Genomic DNA, 20,197 nt, shown 5'->3' with positions numbered 1-20,197 from the left:
TGGGTTAAGTGGCTTTCCCAAGGCCACACAGCTAGGTAATTATTAAATGTCTGAGGCTGTATTTAAACTCAGGTACTCCTGACTCCAGGGTCAGTGCCTTATCCATTGTGCCACCTAGCTGCCTTGGTTATGTGTTTTTTTTTTAAATAAAACAACACAAGGAATATGGCTGATAATACTAAATTCAACCTGGAGGTTACATTTTAAACTATGAAATCATTCTGTCTTAGCAATGTTTAGAAAGCCTTAAAAGTTTAAAATAAGTTTCTGAAAATTTATTTTCACCTTTTTTCCATCCCAGGCCCTCTTTAACACTTTATATTCTCTTTCATTGCTCAGCCTTCAGAATGAAGTATTGATTTTAGTCCAGATGCTGAGAATGTTCTTTGATAAAATCAATATGGGAGTCAGAAAACTGGCACTATGAGCTTTGTGATCACAAAAAAAAAAAGTCATTTAAGGGATCTAGGCCACAATTTCCTCATCTGTCTGTTTACTGTGAAAATTACTTGAAATAATATATAATGAAGTGTCATGTAAACTCAGAATGGTTGTTTTAATATAATATTAAGAATAAAAATGAGATTCATTTAATTTTAGGCTTCTATGCAAAAGTTCTTTCTGAAAATAAACCAATAATAAAATAAAAAAAGTATTTAGTGAAAAATTTGTGATATCCTAAATAGTTAATAATAGGTAACCACTTAGTAAGTATATTACACCCAAATAATGGAAATGAATTGCTTTGGAAAAAGTTTGATATTGTTAAATAATTTCTTCTCTCAAGTGATCTGTGCATTAAAACTCCAGCAGATTGTGAGACTAAATTCCTGTGATTTTCACCACAGGAAATCCAGTAGGTCTGCTACTGATATTCATAAATATTTTGCAAATATTTTTTAAAAAATTTAGATGACAGAAAACATGATTCATACAATAGAATGAAATTCAACTGTACTGTTGGATTTTGGAAGCCACAGCTCTAAACTTTTTTAAAGAAATAGGCTATTATGACATCTTGTCTATATTTTTATATAAATCTATTACTGTTGCTTATGCTAAAACAAAATAGAACAACTTTCATAGAGTTTTATTTTTAACATCTTTAAAAAGAAATTCAGGGTTGAATTACCATCTCTCATAGGAGAAATATAATGAAATCCACTAGACTGTAAAAAATAAGCATAATTAATAACAGATTAAAAATTGCCTAATTGTAATCTTTATGAAATGAAAAGTCCTAACTATGATGATGATAATAAAAATGAAATCTAAACAATATACAAGACAAATAACATTTAGAAAAATTAAAGAATTGCAAGTAGGTTCAGATCAGCAATTAAGCTAAATTTTAGTATTATATTTCTATTGAATCTCAATTCAGACTGCATTTATATTATAAAAATTGTGAACTGCTGTACTAACATCACAAAGTACAGGACTGATCCTAAATCCTAAAAGAAAAACAAAACATAACAGACAAAAACCACCTCAATATAAGAACCCTTTCCCCAAAAGAGAACATGATTCTTTCCCCCCATATATTTTGAAATTTCTACTTTGCAATTAAGAATATATGAGAACTATATCAAGCAAGCAAAAATGATCAGAAATGATAAGGACTGAAATGTCATCAATTCTCCCCTGGTTTTTCTTACCTTTACCTCTGATCTGATTAGGGTAGATTCATTTTAAATGATATCAGTAAAAAAAAAATTCTTATTTTTTAAAAAAAAATTTTAAAGTAGGAATATGAAATGCTAATCAAGATAAACAATTAGTACTAAAAAAACAGAAAAATTATATTCTGATCATTATGTTCATAAGAAGTTAGTTCAATCAGTCTGTTCCTTAAAGTGCCCCAAACTATTTTAGCCAACTATGTGGCCTGGCTTAGAAAAATATGGAAAAGTCTGTTTTTCCACAACAAATCAAACTTGCTCCATGTCAGCAGACTGACTAAGTCTCCCTAGGGAACAAAGTTTCTCATTGCAATAAAAGAGTCTGATTCTTTCAAGAAAAATTTGGGTGAGCTGCTGGTTCAATTGGAAAGGATAAGAACACTTTTCTTTATGCTACTACTACAGAAAACAAATTTTTATGTCTTCAATGCAAGGCTAGTATGAGAACTTGGAACTAACTTGCTTTAACACCTTGAAAAAAAATAAAGGTTATTATCTAACTGGCATTTCCCTCCTCCTTAAGATATGATAAGGAATAAATAATAAATGGGCTTCAATGCTTAAATAATCCAGCATCAAAACAAAATTTTAAGAAAATTTTATAAATAGTTACTATTTAATAAGAGTAAAAAGAATAGATGACTTTTTAAAATTTTTTTAAAAGGCTTGAAAAAATGATATATACTTTCTCTTTAGAAACTTACACTAGCCCTTTGAACTGGGTAGGTCCTACAAATATGTTATTCCAAATTTACACATGAAGAAATCGAGGCTCCCAGATGCTAAGTTACACAGAAGCAGGATTCAAATCTAGGTCTCTCTCGACTCCAGTTCTAGCATTTTTTCCTCAATAATATGCTGTACCCATATTGATTTTAGCCAAAATAACATTAAAAATATTTTATTCTAGACCCAACCACTTCTAGATTAATCACACAAATGTTGGAGTATAATTATGTCCTGAAAGAAAATTAAATGGACACTCTGATAAATTTCTTACCATATTATGAATTTGCCAATTGGAATATCTCTTGGTTAGCTTTGGTGGTTAACTCTTCAATGATAGTTTTGTCCTTACTATTAATAAAATTAATCTAACAAGTTTTTCCTTTATAAATATGAAGGTGCTGTTGATTGTCCATCAAGTCATCAGTTATGAGTTTTTCCAACAGTGGTAGTAAATTTGTATTCCATCCCCCCAAAAATTATTAAGCAGAATTATGCTAGGTTGGGGAAACATAAAGCTTAGATTAAAAAAAAAATCTTGCCCTTGTGATGTTTGCAGGTGCTGTGGATGGAAAGCAGCATGATGAAATGAGCAAGTAACATGATGGAAAGACTACTTGACTTGAAAGACCGAAGACCTAGATTTGCTTGAGGTCAACTAATGCTAATTCCTAGTGTATTGCAAACATCAGAGTAGAGATTACTTTATATTCTAGTACCTTGAATTTATGAGGTACTTTACAAATGTTTGTTCAGTGGAATTGGCCACCAATACAGTGTTGATTAATGTTATGCCTGTGGTCCACAAAAATTCCTGGATCTTTCCCCCGCCAAGAAACTGCTATTACATGCTCCTCTTGCCTTGTATTTATTTTGCTGATGTTCTGAATTCAAATGATTAACCTTATATTTCATTCTCTTAAATATCATTTAATTAGGTTTAGACCAATGTTCTAGCCCATCAAAATCTATTTTGGATCTTGAGATGAGTTTTCTTTCTTAGCTCTATGTCATGTGTAAATTCTATAAGCATGCCATATTTTTATCTAAGTCATTAACAAAAGTATGAAATGGTAGAAGACTAAGAACAGATCTCTGGGTTCCTTCACTAGAGAACTCAGATTGGCACTAAAGCAAACTAGCAATCAGCTAGTTCCAAATATTCTTAAATATATCATAATCTAGTCTTCTGAGTCAGTCAGCCTGTGGCCTGCTCTCAATATGTATATAAATTACTTTTTTGAGAGGTGTGGTGAGGAAAAGGGATGAGGACAAGACAGAGCTGTCACGCCATGATGCTTTTACATGATGAAGATCTTATATTTAGAACTAATATTTCAAAAGTCATTGGGTTCAACTACTCATTACAGATGAGGAAAATGAATACGACTTGTTTTCTGGATGCACAAATAGGAAGTATCTAACTTTAAATGCAGGTGTATTTGATTTCAAGGACAATACTTCATTCCCTACACTATGGTGAGGAGCTATATGAGACAAACTTTAAAAGATACTAAGAGTTTTGAAGGAGGGGAAGGGGGAATTAAATTTTAAGAAAGGATGACTTAGACAAATGCATGGGGTGGAAAACTGATGATCAGGTCAATTTACAGTTGGTAAATAGTCATATATCTAGTCCAGTTAAGCTAAAACATAGCACAGAGGGGATTAATGTAAAATTTAATTAGAAAGTCAGGTTTCAGTCAGACTGTTGAGGGCCTTATATACATTATGATGAAAAGTCCATCTTTGTTCTAGGAGGAAATAAATAGGCAGTGAATATTTTTTAAGCAGTGTAGTGATGTAATCAGAATAGTATTTTAGGGAAATTATTTTGGTAGCTATTTGGAAGATGAATTACAGAGAGACAGAAACTGGAAACAGGTATATCAAATCATTATAATATATGGGAAAAAGTACTAAGAGTTTGAATGGTAATTGGTATAAAGTGAGAAGAGGGAATGGGTTTGAGAGATGGTATGAATGAATGAATAAGTATTTATAAAGAGCTTATTATAGAAATATAAAGTAGGCAAGAATCAGAATTTAGGAAGAAGTAAGGGAAAAGAATTTTTATCTCAGAATACTCCCAATGGGCCTCTAAATTACAGGGATTAAGGAATCTGCCAGGTATAAGGATAGTTGAGGAACCAGACATTGGCATGATCACTCCTCAATCTTTCAGGATCCTGCAATGGATGCATAACACCATCAGTGGCATCTGCTGCCATGGCTTGTTACTCCAAACACCAGAGCCATGAAGGTAGAAACACAGAATTCTATAGTAGGGCATATATGCCAGTAAATCCATAGTGACTAGGTCTCTAAGGCTGAACTGAAATTTCATTTAGCACTAACTCTGTAGCCTTATTCCAAGATGGGGGAAGATGATGCCTATAAAGCACACTACATGTAGAACATGTGGATCAGCTCTGGACTTATACAAGCCTATTAGTAAAAAAAAACAAACAAACAAACCCCAAAACTATGATCTTGGGCTGAATAAAGATAATTATAATGTTCAGAATTAGGATGGTAATAATTCTTCAATATATTTTGGATTATATCTGTAAGTACTGTATTTCTTTCTGGGCAGTTTATTTCATTTTATTTTATTTTATTTTTTTTAGAAAGAACACTGAAGAAGAGAGCAATCAGGATGATGAGTAACCTTAAAATAACATAAGGAGCAGTTGAAAGACCTGGAGACATTTGACTGGAAGAAGAGAAAACTTGTAGGGGTTAGGGATAAGGAGGGGAGAGATAGCTGTCTATAGGTCTGAAGATAGCAGTCTTCAATGATTTGATGCTGTCATGCAGAAGAAACATTAAGACTTGTTTTGCTTGGTTGTATAAGGTAGAAATAGATGGAAGTTGCCCAGAAGTATATGTTTCTTTATGTAAGAAAAAATTCCCGACAAATACAATTATACAAAGATGGATGATATTGTCAGGACTGTAGGTTTTCTTTTACTTAAGGTCTTCTATAGCTAAGACTGGATCATAACACATGAGAGATCTGAAACATACCATTTCTATATCAGGAACATGTTATATACTAGGTGGCTACAAATGTATTATTCAACTCTGTGATTCTGTGTACAGCTATCCCTTTCACACTGCAGGGGTTAGATGAGCATAAACAACAGGACAGCTTGGGAAAGGTGATTTCCTTAAGGGGCCCAAGATGTTTAACTAGAAGCTACACATAGTGACATTTAGCAAAAGATGTGGAAGAAAAATTAGGATCCAGGATAGGGCTCAAGGAAGTGGAGTTGTGAAGGAACATTGAATTTTTAGAGAAACTACAGCTTAATACCAGTACTAGTTCTATATCCCAGAGAGATTATGAAAAAAGGTAAATAATCTACATGTACAATAATATTTATAGCAACTCCTTTTAAGTGGTAAAGAATTGAAATTGAGGGGATGTCCATCAATGGGGTATATGAAGGTGATAGAACACTACTGTTCTATATGAAATCATGAGGGACTGGACTTCAGAATAGTCTGGAAAGACTTACACGATTTGATGCTGAGTGAAAGGAGCAAAAAAACATAGTACACACTATCAGCAACATTGGGTGATGATCAACTATGATGGACTTACTTATTTAAGCAGTACCACAATAAAAAAACAATTCTAAAATACTTGTGATTGAAAATACCATCTATGTCCAGAGAAGGAACTCTGGAGTTGAAATACAGACCAAATCCTATTATCTTTAATTTTTAAAAGTCGAATTATTTATTACTTTTTTCTTTCTTTTTTTTCCTGTTTTGATTTGATTCTTCTTTCACAACATGATTAGTATGGATCTATATTTAGCATTAGTTATGTGTGTATAGCCCATATTAGATTGCTTTCTAATGGGGGCGGGGTGGGGGGAGAGAGGGAAGGAGAAAAATGTAAAACTTAAAATCATGTAAAAATGATTATTGAAAACTACTGTTGCATGTAGTTGGAAAGATAAATAAATAAAGTATTTTTTTTTTTTTGCAAGGCAAAGGGGGTTAAGTGGCTTGCCCAAGGCCACACAGCTAGGTAATTATTAAGTGTCTGAGACCAGATTTGAACCCAGGTACTCCTGACTCCAGGGCCGGTGCTTTATCCACTACGCCACCTAGCCGCCCCCATGAAGTATTTTTTTTAAAAAAAAAAGGACGGAAAGAAGTTAAAGCTTAGAGAGGCTCACCCAAGGATAGGGGCAAAGAGTAAAAGGATGAGCTCAGAGAAAATTCAGGCAGCAGAATTCTTGGAGGATGCAAAGTCAAAGTTCAGGCCAGTAATTTTAATCTACATGAAGCAGACTTTCAGACAACTCCTTGTTTCCATAGTGACAAAGAGAGAAATAACTCTGGCCTTGACTATGGTTGAAAGAAAAACTAAGAAACAAAGGCAATCTAGAAATAACTGTAAAGGACTGGGCTATGTGAAGCTAGTGAATCTTTGATTTATCTAACTATAGAGTTTATATAACTATATCGCTTATGCTCCATGATTCCCTTTCACTCTACTAAAATAAGCACATTTATTCAATTTGACTTCCTCTTAACTAATTTCTTTATTTATCTTGTCAGACACTGTGTTCATTGTTCTCCTGGTTTTGCTTATTTTATTTTGCATTATTTTAATACAAATCTTTACACATTTCTCTGATTTATTTTTTTGTCATTTTTTTTAACAGGTTAATGATATTCTATTATGTCCATAGTTACTGTTTTAGTCCTGTCTGGTCCTTCAGGATGACATTTTGGAGTTTTTTGGGTAAGGATTTGGAATGATTTTCCATTTCCTTTTATAGTTCATTTTACTGATGAGAAACAGATACAAACAAGGCAAAGTGCCTTGCCATGGAATACACAGGCATATTCAAACCATATTTGAACTCAGGAATGTGAGTTTTCCCGATTCCAGGCTCAGAACTCTACTGTGCCATCTAGCTGCCCCTATTACGTCCATACACTGTAATTTTAGACTATTTCTCAATTGATGGGCACCCACTTTTTCCCATTTATTTGTTACTGTACAATTATCAATATTTTATATAAGTGTTTTGGTTTCTGATTGTGATTGTCTAAGTGATACTGTTATCTCAAGGAGCCAGTTTGGTCACTCTTCTTGCAGTTTCAAACTGAAATCCAGAATGGATAAACTTTATTTCGGGAGAGTTAAAGTTTAAATGTAGAGGTGGTATCATAATTTGAAGATCCTCACTTTTCCTTTTGACCACATTTTCTGTGCAAGAACTAGAACCCTTTCCAATGGTACTGGTAGGAGAAGATATGACATATATGCTTGGCTAGCAGTGCAAGATGTTTTAAGATACCTCGATGATGATAAATATAATAATGCAGCTTACCAGATTACAAATGAACATAGGAAGTCTGCATTCACTGACAAAAAATTCAAAGTTTCAAATATTCTGTTTGACTTAGTGTGGGTAATTAGGTTCATCAACCTTTTCATCTTTGTTCCTGAAGTAATCCTGCCTCCCTAACATTCAGTGTCTATTTTTCTTGCATTTGAAGAAGTTCCTAAAATTTAGGGTATTCTCCATTAGATGAAAGTTGAGATTAATGAGTGTAAAGATTCAGAAGATTTAGTACTTGAGCCTGACATGATCAAAAGAGCTAAATGACTATCCCAGAATGGAGGGCTCTAGAGAGGAAAATGAGCAGCTTTTAAAGTAATTTTTTATTGGAGGCAATCATAGATTAATTTATTCTTTGGGATCTCCAGAATTCATTTTTTTTGCTTTTTAATAATTTCTTTTTTGTTATTCTGAAACTGAAAAAAGTCTACAAATAATTGCATTATAGTATGAAAGGATCCAAAAAAAAGAAAGGAATAATCATGAAATTACTGATTTTAGTTACATATAGCTTGTAGGGTATATTTTCCATGGAAGGGAAATAACAGCTGCTATACTGGATCCTTTAAAAAAAAAGACAATTTCTGGTAGAAGCAGGATCTTTAAGTAGTATCTTTAAGTTTCAAAATATCAAAGTAGGGCATGAGACAGAAATATGATAACTTAGCTTAGAAAAGTAGAATCTCAAGCCAGCTGGCAACAGCATTTTTTAAAAATATGAAAACACCACCCAAACTAAATCTGTCATATAAATATCCATGTAAAAACAATTATAGTAAAAGGGAAAGGACATGATTAAATTTCTAGGTAACACAAATTTATTAATTCAATTTTTTAACTTTACCTAATGTAAATATTATGATTTCTTTAGAAATAATGAGTTTGGTCATGTGTTTTGCATATTTCAGAAGAAAAAAGGAGAAGCTAGACATTATCATAGCTTTCATTTGTTCTCCAAAATGCTAGATGTATTGGTTAATCATTGGTAAGATTCTTATAGCCAAATTATCTGGAAACATGTTTCTCTTATATAAGAATTGAGAAACATTTTAATGAATTACACAAAATAAGCCAATGGTTGAACAACATACTGTGTTGAGTCCTTTTCTAAGCCCCAGGCTTTGTCTGTAGGCTCATAGCATAAAGGCAATACACTCTAATATATGAAGAATCAATTAAAAAACCCTGCGTTAATATTAACCTGTTTGCTATCCCTGTAGCTTGTCTTAAAATCTAGATATTAGCTCAGGAGAATTAGTCAACACTTTGGAGTTCAGGACCACCTATGTAAAGGAATGAGTTCAGGTTCTAGCAATGTTTCCAGAGTTCAGCGAAAGCCAAATAAAACAGGCCCCTAGCTCTAGCTTATTTTGGGATGTCAAAGCATGAGTCAGACCCTCTTCCTGATTTGTCACACTGAGTAATAATGTCCCTACTTAAAGATCCCCAGCGTGGGAGAGGGGTAAAAGACAGCATTTTGCTTCCCCATCAGTTGCTGCCATACAGCCCTAGGAAGAGACAGACAAGCAGGTTATCAGAGATGGAAGCTTTCTTGTACAAAAGAGTAAACCATCTTTGGGATGATTCCCATCCTGCCTGAAGAATTGCTCTGGAGTCAGTTGGGTGATCTGCTTCATTTTACTATGAAGGAGATCCTTTAATAAATTTTATTTACACACACACACACACACACACACGTCAGCTTTATCCATGAGTTTCTTGTCTCTATCTCTGTCTCTCCCTCCTGCTCTGCTGCAGAATCTTTTACTTGGAAAGACATTAGACACTAAATGTGGTATTTAAAAGGGTAGAGCAATTTATTTTCATTTTAAGAAAAATCCTATAAATTTAAAGAAACAGGATTCACATAATGTCCACAATTTGGCTGTTGGGGAAAATAAATAACTGAAGAGATGGTTCCTCTCCTTTTACTGTCTGCTTTTAGATTACTAGTTTCAACCTGAACTGAGAAACAATAACTAAGCAGTCACTTCACTTTCCATGTACATGAGGTAAAACTGCTAGTTTTGGTTTCAGTTAAATAAGGATGGGAAATAGGGGCGGCTAGGTAGCGTAGTGGATAAAGCACTGGTCCTGGAGTCAGGAGTGCCTGGGTTCAAATCCAGTCTCAGACACTTAATAATTACCTAGCTGTGTGGCCTTGGGCAAGCCACTTAACCCTGTTTGTCTTGCAAAAAAAAAACAAACCTAAAAAAAAAATAATGATGGGAAATACTGCCTCCTTCAATCTTAAGGATAGAACTCAGCTGATCTGGATTTTTTTCCTTCTAATTGTATTTGGCAATTAAGAAAATTGGAACCAGTTCTTAATATAAGAACAATTTAAAAGGCTGAGGTTGCAATATCAATTTTGGGTCCATAAACCTGAGAAGGCCTTTGTAGAGGTGCTCATTTCTTGTTTGGGGTTTTGTCTACAGATATTCTTTCCAGTTTGAGTCTCTCCCATCCTCTCCCTTCCCCCGCTACTGAACAATGGAGGATTTATTTTTTGAGTTTAAGAAATAAAGGCCTGCTTTGACCTAGTTAAGACTAGAAATATGTTTACACTGGCCTAATAATATGTTAATAATATTAATAATATTATTATTAATAATAATAATAATATTAAAAGGCTTAGTTTAGCTTCTTTCTGGTCTGATGTTAGCTCCTTCTAAGGATAGTCACAGAGACTCAAGAGGATAAAGCTTTTACTTGTTTAAGCATTTTTCCTTCTTTTTTAGAGCAAATTGTTTAAAATTAAGCCCTGAGGAGTCACAAACATTCTTGGGGATTTCATCCTGAGGAGTCCCACTGTAAAATCAGGTACATTTTATTATTTTAAAACTAGGGTGTTTCTTAATAGTAAAATCTAAAGTTTTGATGGTTGTGAAAAGTTGTCATTATGTTCTAAATTCTTTGGATTTCCCCAGTGTAAAAAGGAAGGTCAACCAGTCCTTGATCCTGGTTGAGTCAGCTTTAAATTGTATAATCTCTACTCTAAGGAGGAAATCCTTACTTCCTGGCTCTTATGCTTTGAACACTGAATTTAAATCATGGTTATGCTGACTATACTATTTATCATTTATTAGAATGATTATTTAAGAAACTGTATTTTTAGGAAGATTGCATTGGTAAAAAGGTTTTGTATATTTTATCTCTGGATTAGTTACTGACGATAATTATTGGATTTTGACGTGGTTGGGAAGTTTACCATGGCAAAAATTAATTTTTCTATATCAGTCTATCATAAAACAGCATAAGTAACTGCCTAACAAGCTACTAGCTAATGGCTGAAAAATAACACCATAACTCGAGAATTTTTATTTGAAAGGAAAGAGTCAGACTTGGAATCAGAGGACCTAGGTTGGAAACTTGGTTCTGCTAATGAGTGCCTATATGATCTTGTGCAAGTTACCTCTCTGAGCTTCAGTTTTCTTGCTTTATGAAAGAGAAAGGTTAGACTGATCTCTAAGATCAAGTCCCCTTATGCCAGCTCCAATTCAATCATCGAATATTTTCTGGGACAGAAAATACAATACTGAATATCCAATAATACTAAGAAGGAGAATATCAGTTCATTCTACTTGGAATGCATCTCAAAATTCATTTAAACTTCAAGAACACTCATAATAGTGTCACTAAAGGATTAATTTGCTTTCGATGGGTATTAGAACTAATTTTAGTCTAGATTACTATTTTATGCCAAATCCTCTGAAAAGTAGATATATTAACACCAAATTTGAATTTTTGACAGTCAATACCAGTTCCTTGGTTTGGGCAGCAATTCAATGTGAATAGAGTCAGGAAATAGAAAGCATTGCTAGAGTTAGTAATATTTTCCCAAGGAAGATGTATTGTCCTTTTGAGGAAGACAATTTACACATAGTAGTTCAACAGCGACATAAAAATAGCAACCTCACTCAGGATGGTACAAAAGCTATGCACCAAATCATTGGATATAAGTTTTTCAGTTCTTAGTTTTCCATATTGAGCATAGTGTCATTTCAAAATATTTTTGACAATGAAACTGATGTTTGAGAGATAAAAAATAGGTAGTAGAAGAATATAGAAGGTATGAAAAAGAAGAGCATTTTTAGAGCATCTTTTTTTTTCAGAAAAAGGTACCCAAATAAATGTTGTTCAAAAGTTTTTCAAATTAAAAGAAAGGTAAGCTGAGGGTTGTTCTGGATTTCATGCAACTTCACATATTTGTCAGTATTACGTATAGCTCTTAGCAAGTAAACAATTTTAAAGCTACAGATTGAAAAGATACAGCAAACAAGCATGGTAAATTGTTAGCCATAGCAGTTAGCCACAAAAGTTCTACCAAAAAGAAAGAAATTGAGGTTATTGATCTGGCAATTTGGGAGGATAAAGGTGTCATAGAGAGTAAAACTTTGAGATGGGTAGAATGTTTGGAGAAAAGAAAATGAACTGTATTTTGGATAGGCTAAGTTAGACTTGTCCAAAAGGCAGAGGGTGGTAACACAAGACTGGAGGTCAGGAGAGCACTGACGATTACAACATCTGGTGGTGGTAGCTGTGTGAACTGAGCCTATTTCTTCATCTTTTAAAGGGAGGTTGTAGTCTATGACCTTCAGAGTTTCTTCAAACTTTAAATTTGAGCCTTCAGATGTGACAGATGTGAGACATCTCTGTCTCTTCCAAAAGTCCAAAAGTTAGCATTTGCAGCTTCTCTTAATGATAATTCACTCTCTAATTCTCTCTCTCTCTCTCTCTCTCTCTCTCTCTCTCTCTCTCTCTCTCTCTCTCCTGCTATAGGAAACTGTTGGATATGGAAGGTCTCAGGTCCCTCTAATATAATTGGTTAACATACCTTTTCTGCCAGAGATAATTTTTGCTAGGACATCCAAGGGTGGAGCCAAGAGGGTGGCGTGAAGCCTGCATGCTCTTACCGCTTTTCCTTACATAACTTTAAAGGAGCCTCTACACAGACATTAAAGCTACAGATCCCACCCCAAAAAGAGCAAAACAAGTTCTCAACTCTGGATATTGTGAGGGTCTTCAGTGAAGGTCTGTCTCTCTTTGGGGGTCAAGGGGAAGCATAGCTCAGCTAGGCAGGAGAAGGAAAGGCAGCTGGAGGCTTCTAGCCACAGCTAATTCCAGGCCCTGGCTCAGTTAAATAGCAGGCCAATAGGGAGGGTCCAGTCTGAGTCCTGGGAACACTGAGACAGGGAGTAAACAAAGCACTAACTAGGCAACACCTGGGCTGCATGGGCAACATCTTGGCAAGCAATAAGCCAGGGACCAGACCCAAATCCCAGCACAAAAAGCTTGGGACTATACTCCCTATGCCCAGGAGCAGAGCTCAACTATCAGAATAGACAAAAAAGAGCTCTAAACATAGAAAGCTACTATTCAGATAGATATTAAAAATACTGTCTCAGAAGAAGAAAGCAATGATAAATTACCTACATGAGAAGTCTCAAAGGAGTTATAAATTGAACTCAAGTCCAAAACCTCATGGAAGAGTTTGAAAATGATTTTAAAAACTAAAGAAGAGAAGAAGAAAAAAAAATCACAAAAAGAAATGAGTGCCATTCAGGAGAATTATGAAAAATTGAAGAAATCAACTCCTTTAAAAGTAAAAATGGCCAACTGGAAAAAGAATGTAACTCATCAAAAAATAAAATTAACCAACTGAAAAAGTAAACACAATGACTAAATGAAGAAAATAAAACCTTTAAAAGTTAGACTAGAACAAATGACTGTGAGATACCAAGATCCTACCAAACAAAATTAAAAAGCTGAATAAAATCAAAGAAAATGTAAAGAACCTTTTGGGAAAAACAAATTACTTGGAAAATAGATCCAAGAGAGCTGTTTTACTTATTATTGGTCTACCTAAAAGCCTAGATCAAAAAAAAAAGAGCCTGAAAAATATCTTTCAGGAAATTATCATGGAAAACTGTCCTAATATTCTAGATCATGAAGACAAAATAGTCCTTGAACAAATACGTAGAACACCTCTAGAAAGAGACTCCAGAATAAAAATTCCAAAGAATATAATAGTCAAATTCCAGAATCTGCTTCTAAAGGAGAAAATACTGCAAGCAGCCAAAAAGAAACAATTTAAATACAAAAGAAGCACAATCAAAATTCCACAGGATTTATCAACTTGAACATTAAAAGGACTGGAGGGTCTGGAACATGATATCCTAGAAAGCAAAGGATCTTGGATTACAACCAAGAAGTAACTACTCTGCAAAATTCTGCATAGTTTGTCAGGGGGAAAGATGGATTTTCAATGAAATAAAGGATTTCCAAAATTTCCTGATAAAAGGACCAGAACAGAACAGAAAATCCAATCTTCAAATAAAATACTCAAGAGATGCAGTAAAAAAAAGTAAATGGAAAGGGGAAAAAAATGCTAGTTAAGATTATCAAACTATATATTCCTACAAGGGAAGACAATATTTGTAACTCTTGGGAATTATATTTCTCTTAGGACTGTTAAAAGGTTGAATATCATTGAAAGGACTGAACTTAGAGGCTATGGGTATAAATGAGACATGAAGCGATGTTGATTACAAAAGATATTGAGACATAAGGAGGGAGAGAACTTAGAGGGTGTATTAGTAATTAAATCAAGAAGTGACATTATTTCACTAGATATTTTAGTTGAGGAGAGTTGTAGAACAAGGACAGAAAGGGTGGACGTAAATAGATCAGTAAGTGATCTTGCCTTATTCTACACTTTAGTTAACAAGGATTACAGTGCTATGGTTGGGGTGCTAAAGGGACAGAGTGTACCTGATACTTTGGTTATACCTGATACTTTGGTTGGGGAGGGCTATAGGGCTAAGGTTGAAGTACTATAGAGACAGAGGGACAGAGTAAACTTAAGAGGGTCTGTACACAAAAAGATCAAGAAGCAATTTTGCTTTGCTACATTTGGAGGGAGTGTGCCTTCGGGGATGAGGGAAGAAGGGAAGAGGGAACAAGTAATCCATGAAATGATTTGGCTTTGCATGATACTTAGGCTCATGAGGATTGTGTGTCCATGGAGAGTACTTGGGGGGAAAAAAGGAGGGGGGCGGTATAAATTGATTATAATTTGATGTGATATCTGACTCTTGAAAAGTGTGTTTCTAATGGGACAATCAATCAACCTTTGAGAAAGGTACTTCTATCAGGACAGATAAAAGGTGTGTGTGTGTGTGTGTGTGTGTGTGTGTGTGTGTGTGTGTGTGTGTGTGTGTGTAGTTTTTGCAAGGCAAATGGGGTTAAGTGGCTTGCCCAAGGCCACCCAGCTAGGTAATTATTAAGTGTCTGAGACTGGATTTGAACCCAGGTACTCCTGACTCCAAGGCCGGTGCTTTATCCACTATGCCACCTAGCTGCCCCAAAGGTGTATATTTTGACAGAGGGATTGTAGGTACAAGGTTAAAACAATAAAGACATGAAACTCGACATTAGACACCAGGTAAAGAGACTCAAAGACCTATTATTGTAGAGGGAAGGAAGGGAGGGTGTGAATACTAAGTAAATCCTACTTTCAATAGATTTGGTCCAAAGATGGGGTAACATAATTGGGATTAAAATTTATCCTTCCCTAAAGGAAAGTGGGGGAGGGAGGAAGGGGAAGAAAAAACTGATAAAAGGGAAAGTGAAGGTTTAAAAACAAGTAAAAAAAAGTTAAAATTTAAAAGAAAAGTTAAAGGGGAAAAGGTGAGGAAAGGGGAAACATTGGTGAGGAGGAATAAGAGGAAAGGAAATGGATTAAAAACAAGGATCCTACAATATGCTGTTTACAAGAAACATATTTGAAGCAGAGAGATATATACAAGGTAAAGTTAAAAGGCTGAAGCAAAATATTATGCTTTGGCAGAAGTAAAAAAAACCATGGGGTAGTGATCCTCATCTCAGACAAAGTAAAAGTAAAAATAGATATTAAAATGGATTAGGGAGGAAAATATGTCTTTTTAAAAGGTACCACAGACATGAAGTTTTATCATTATTATATGCATCAAGTGATATAACATCCAAATTCTTAAAGAAGCTGAACAAATTACAGGGAGACATAGATAACAAAACTCTAATAGTGGGGGATCTCAACCTCCCTCTCTCAGAATTAGATAAATTAGATGAATTAGATTGGATAAATCTAATCACAAAATAAACAAGAAGGAAGTTAAGCTTGTGAATAGAATTTTAGAAAACTTAGATATGATAGATCTCTGTAGAAAACTGAATGGGGATAGAAAGGGATATATCTTTTTCTCTGTAGTGCATGGCACCTATACCAAAACTGACCATGTACTAGGGTATAAAAACCTTACAATCAAATGCAGAAAAGCAGAAATAAAAAAAATGAATGCTTTTCAGATCATGATGCAATAAAAATTACACATGATAAAGGGTCATGAAAAGATAAAACAAAAATTAACTGGAAACTGAATAATCTAATTTTAAAGACTGAGTGGATCAAACAACAAATCACTGAAACAATCAACAATTTCAGCTAAGATGACAACAAAGAGACACTCATATCAAACTTCATGGAATACAGTCAAAGTGGTTTTTAAGGGAAATTTTATATCTCTAAATGCTTACATGGATAAAATGGAGAAAGATGAGATCAATGGTTTGGGTATGCAACTTAAAAAGCTAGAAAAAGAACAAATTAAAAATCCTCAATATACCAAAATAGAAATTCTAAAAATCAAAGGAGAAATTACTAAATTAAAAGCAGAGAAACCATTGATTTAATAAATAAAATTAGTTTTATGAAAAAATCAATAAAACAGAGAAAAATCTTGATTAATCTGATAAAAAAAAGCAAATAATACCAAATTACTAGTATGAAATGAAAAGGGTGAACTCACCACCAATGAAGAGGGAATTAAAGAGATAATTTGGAATTATTTTGCCAAAATGTATGTTAATAAGTTTGACAACCCGAGTGAAATGGATGAATATTTACAAAAATATAGATACTCAGATTAACAGAAGAGGAAATAAAATATTTAAATAACCCCACAGACCCTCATCTCATACCCTATAGCAAAATAAAATCAAAATATATACAGCATTTAGTCATAAAGGATAATAGCACAGACCAATTAAGAGAGCCAGAAATACTCTATCTATTGGATTTATGGAAAGGGAAGAAATTTATGATCAAACAAGAAATAGAGTACATTACAAATTATAAAATGGATGATTTGGACTATATTAAATTTAGAAAGTTTTTGCACTAATAAAACCAATGCAGTCAAAATTAGAAGGAAAACAGAAAGCTGGGAAATAGTTTTCACAGCTAGGGGTTCTGATTGAGGTCTCATATTTAAAATATATAGAAAATTAAATCAAATTTATAAGGTTACAAGCCATTCCCCAATTGACAAATGGTGAGAGCCATGAATATGTAGTTTTAAATTTAGAAATAAAAGATATATAAAGTCATATGGAAAAATACTACAAATCATTGATTAGAGAAATGCAAATTAAAACGACTATGAAGTATCAAACTCATATCTATCAGATCAGCCAAGATGATGAAAAGGGAACATGGACAATACTAGAGAAGTTGTAGGAAGATTAGGACATTAATGCACAAGGATGTTGGTGGAGTTGTGAACTAATCCAACACTTTCTGGAGAGCAATCTCAAACTATGCCCCTAAAGCAATAAAACTGATCATATTCCTTGACCTAGTAATACCAATATTAGGCCTATTAAATCATAAAAGAAAATATAATAAATGGAAAAATTCTCACATATTGAAAAATATTTATAGTTTTTTTGTGGTGGCAAAGAATTGGAAATTGAGCAGATGCCAATCAATTGGAGAATGGCTGAACAAGTTTTGGTATATGAATATTATGGAGTACTATTGTTCTATATAAGAAACCATGAATAGCTGGACTTTTAGAGAAGCATGGAAAGAATTATATGCTGAGCTAAGGGAGCTGACCAAAAGAATACTAGTCACATTAACAACATTGTGGGTTGATGATCTACTACGATGGATACAACTCCTCTCAGCAGTTTAAGAGATCTAGGACAATATTGGGAGATCTGTTATGGCTAATGCCATCCATATACAGAAGTAAAAACAAAGCAAAAAACTCCACAGAATCTGAATGGATAATGGGTTTACTTTTTTTAAAACTTTTTTTTATGTTTTTCCTTCCTATCTCATGGTTTTCTTTCTTTTCCCTTAGTCCTAATTCCTCATGCACAAAATGATAAATATGTAATTTGCTAAACACAAAATGATAAGTATATAATTTGCTAAACACTAAAGTATTATGTACAACTTTTATCAGACTTCTTGCCCATGAGAGGAGGGTAGAAATGGGATATGTGTAACTTATAAACATATAAATGAATAAATATAAGTTGAAAAATTTCCATAACCTGTAATTAGATAAACAAAGTAAAATATCAATAAAAAATACTGCTTTATATTAAAAACATCACCAGATAATCTTAGATTGCTTAGAGCACTGATAGATTAAGAGAATTGTCCAGGGTTATACAGACAAGATGTCACATGATTAAATACTAAACTGCCCACTAAACACTTATCTATAAAACCCAAGCCTAGGTATATACAACATACACATATATCCGTATGCAAATAAGCCATGGACACAGGCATAAATGCATACATATCCATTTTTACTATAGACATCAACACCAGGGACATTTATTGCATCATCTCTATGAGAGTAGATTTCAAAGGATTTAGAGAAAGAATCAGCAAGGAAGTTTTTGCTGATATTTTGCAGAGGAAGTTGACCCAAGAAGAATGGGAAGCTCTTGAGAATTAAAAGCTGCATACAGAAACAAGAATGATTCAGATGAGGAACAAAAGGAGGAACTACCTAGGGAGACTGGTGTGGTAGCTTGGAGAAGCAATGAATTAATTTACATCAAAAACAAAAATATAAAAAAGATGGAAGTAAGGGCAACCAACTAGGGGTGATAGGATTTTATAAGAATATCACCAGTTTTAAAATTAAGAATGAATTGATCAGGGGCAGCTAGTTGGTGAAGTGGATAGAGCACTGGCCCTGGAGTCAGGTGGACCTGAGTTCAAATCTGATTCAGACAATAATTACCTAGCTGTGTGACCTTGGGCAAGTCAATTAACCCCACTGACTTGCAAACTCCTTCCCCCCAAAAAGAATGAATTGATCAAGTAGATAGAATGTTAAGGAAAATAAAAGGATTGCTTTAGCTATATCAGGGATAGCAAATGGACCAGGACTAGTACATGGGGCAAATGGGATGATTATAATGCACTGTGGTCCATTATATGAACTTCTTAACTTTTATTTTCTCTTCTAAGGAAAAGTAAAGTCAACAAGTAGTTTATTAAAGTGCTTATTATGTGCTAAATCATTGAGGATACAAATAAAAGTTAAAAATAATCCCTGCCCTCACATTCTAGTGGGAAATAACACATAAAAATTATGTAGCAACATGTTTATACACAGGACCAATTGGAGGTCATCTCAGAGGGTAAGTTCTATGATTTGACTTAGGATGGGTGTTATATTCCTTGTTATATTCTTGTTAGACTAACTGCTCAGGAAGCGTTAGGTTCCTGCCAGTTGGCTTATCCTTACCCAGGTGAATGCTGAAGAGACATGGGAGACAAGTGTGACAAGTTCTCCTTAAAGTTCTCCAAATTCTCTGTTTATTAGACCAAATATAAGTGATTAAATATCCTCCCCAGTCCCTGGTCCACTCCTATGGCACTCTACTATCAACCAGGAAATAACACTCTGGTGCTAGAGGACACCAGGTGATGAAATTTTACAGTACTCCCGCACACAACAGTCTCTTACAGATGGGCAATGAAGACTTCTTTCAGAAGGTAGAATTTTAGTTGAGCCTTCAAGGAAGCTAAGAAAGCAGAAATAGGTACTGTAGGTAAGGGGAACAGCTACTGAAAGAAGAGTTGGAGATGGAAATATCTTGTCTTTGAGAAATAAGAAAGAGGCCAATGTTGCTGAATAACAAAGTAAAAAGTATAAATAAAGTGTAAAAAGGCTGTAAAGGTGAGAAGGGTAAAGGTTGTGAAGTATTTTAAAAAGGCAAATATAATTTTATACTTGATTCTGAAGGTAACAGTGAACCACTGTTCCCAAATTTATTAAGTACGAGGTTGACATAGCCAAACTTACACTTTAGGAAAATAACTTTGGCAGCTATGTGGAAGATGGAATCTCCATTACTCTCAAGAGAAGAAACTTAAATCTTGGAGAGCAATTAAATGTCTACTGATTGTTAAAGGTCATGAAGGTCTGATCTATTGGTCACAGTATATAGATGTGTGTTTAGCAGGCAGTTTAGTATTTACTCATGTGAGTGAGTATATTCCTTCTCTGAGACATCTTGTCTGTATGACACTGGACAATTCTCTTAACCTATTAG

General features: G+C 34.1%; 1 protein-coding gene across 13 annotated transcripts in view; it reads right to left on the bottom strand.

Annotated features, from left to right (window-relative positions):
* The window catches only part of CASK (calcium/calmodulin dependent serine protein kinase), a 466,034-nt gene that overhangs the window by 69,060 nt on the left and 376,777 nt on the right, over positions 1-20,197 (bottom strand). Inside the window, exon 1 of one of the 13 annotated variants that reach the window (XM_074214159.1) lies at positions 1,659-1,674. The exons of the other annotated variants lie outside the window; for them this stretch is intronic. The gene's annotated coding sequence lies outside the window, so the exon portion shown is untranslated. Of the gene's footprint in view, positions 1-1,658; positions 1,675-20,197 lie in introns of those variants that run through there. 13 annotated transcript variants of the gene reach the window in all.

The sequence above is a fragment of the Macrotis lagotis genome, chromosome 1, assembly GCF_037893015.1.
Source record: "Macrotis lagotis isolate mMagLag1 chromosome 1, bilby.v1.9.chrom.fasta, whole genome shotgun sequence".
In the NCBI taxonomy this organism is placed as follows: Eukaryota; Metazoa; Chordata; class Mammalia; order Peramelemorphia; family Peramelidae; genus Macrotis; species Macrotis lagotis.
This window is presented reverse-complemented; position numbering and strand designations above follow the sequence as displayed.